At 34.7% G+C, this 1286-nt stretch overlaps 1 pseudogene; it reads left to right on the forward strand.

Moving 5' to 3' along the window:
* The window catches only part of LOC113040421 (kinesin-like protein KIF1A), a 6354-nt pseudogene extending 5487 nt beyond the window's left edge, over positions 1–867 (forward strand).
* Positions 868–1286: the final 419 nt, after the last annotated feature.

Consider the following 1286-nt stretch of genomic DNA (forward strand, 5'->3'; position numbering starts at 1 on the left):
TTACAAATGTGACTTCTGACTTCATAGGAATTAAAAATCTATACAATAATTGGTACAGTTTACGAGAAAGTTCCATTTATTAACATTAGTTAACAAGAATGAGCAATGAAAAATTATTTAAATGCATTAATTAATGCTAGTTAATTTATTATTCAAAAACAAAAGCGGCATCTGTTAATTATTTTATTGACATGCACTATAATGAACGGTTGAACTAACGATAACAAAAAATAATAAATGTATTAATAAATGAATAGTTACTTAGTTAGTGCATTAACAAATATTAACAAATGGGACCTTATTGTAAAGTGCTACACAAATATTTATAATGCAAGTAGCTTTGGATAAAAGCGTATATATAAATCTAGGCAAATATCTACAGAACACTATTTACATGGATCAAAATTGCGCAAAATCCACCGCAGAAATGACATCAGTGATTCATAACCATACATTTGAGAAGCTAAAGCATTTTAGGGAAAATTTCATGAAAGTGTTTTAATCAAAATACCACCATACATTTCTGTATTTTCTTGACTGAGGGAGTCAAAATGATTAAAAGATATTAAATTATTTTCTTGAAATCAAAATATTGTGCCACAAATGCTGTCCATACGAATGAAGTTTTGACCATTTTTGCTCAAATAAATAAAGATGAACAGAGACAGAGCATGCTTTTCCGAAATGTTAATATTATTGAATAATTTATTAATAATAAAAAGTGTGAATCTCATCCTGACAACTTAACCCTTTCCTTGCAGTGCCATGGCAACTTATTCTCCATCATCGCGCGGCCAACAACACAGCCCAAGGCATGAATATGGCCAACAGTATCGCCAACCTGAGACTGAAGGCCAAAGAATATAGCCTGAACCAGGTGCCCACCGTCAACTGAAGCGGACAGCAGGGCTGTCAGAGACTCTGAGCCACATGTCAGAGAACAATCCCAATGTCCTGACAAAACCGGCCCCAAACTATTGACATTAATGTTGTTTTCTGTCCTCTTCTACGTGTTTTACTCTTATCCATCAAACAAATGAAGTAAAAGAGAATATCTTCAAGAGCTTTCCTAAACCAATGATTTACATAAGGATGTCATGTTCTTGGTATGTAGGAAAATGACATGTGGGAAAATTCAGTTGCGGAAAGCACAAAATGGACTCTTTCTCTGTTCACACTCACTGTGGCAGCATGAGTGTGGTCATCCCGTTTGAAGACTATAGATTGCTTTCTCGAGACTGTTGCTGACCACAGGGATTTGATGACCTCTGTGGAATCCATGTACT

The sequence above is a fragment of the Carassius auratus genome, chromosome 2, assembly GCF_003368295.1.
Source record: "Carassius auratus strain Wakin chromosome 2, ASM336829v1, whole genome shotgun sequence".
NCBI classification, from domain to species: domain Eukaryota; kingdom Metazoa; phylum Chordata; class Actinopteri; order Cypriniformes; family Cyprinidae; genus Carassius; species Carassius auratus.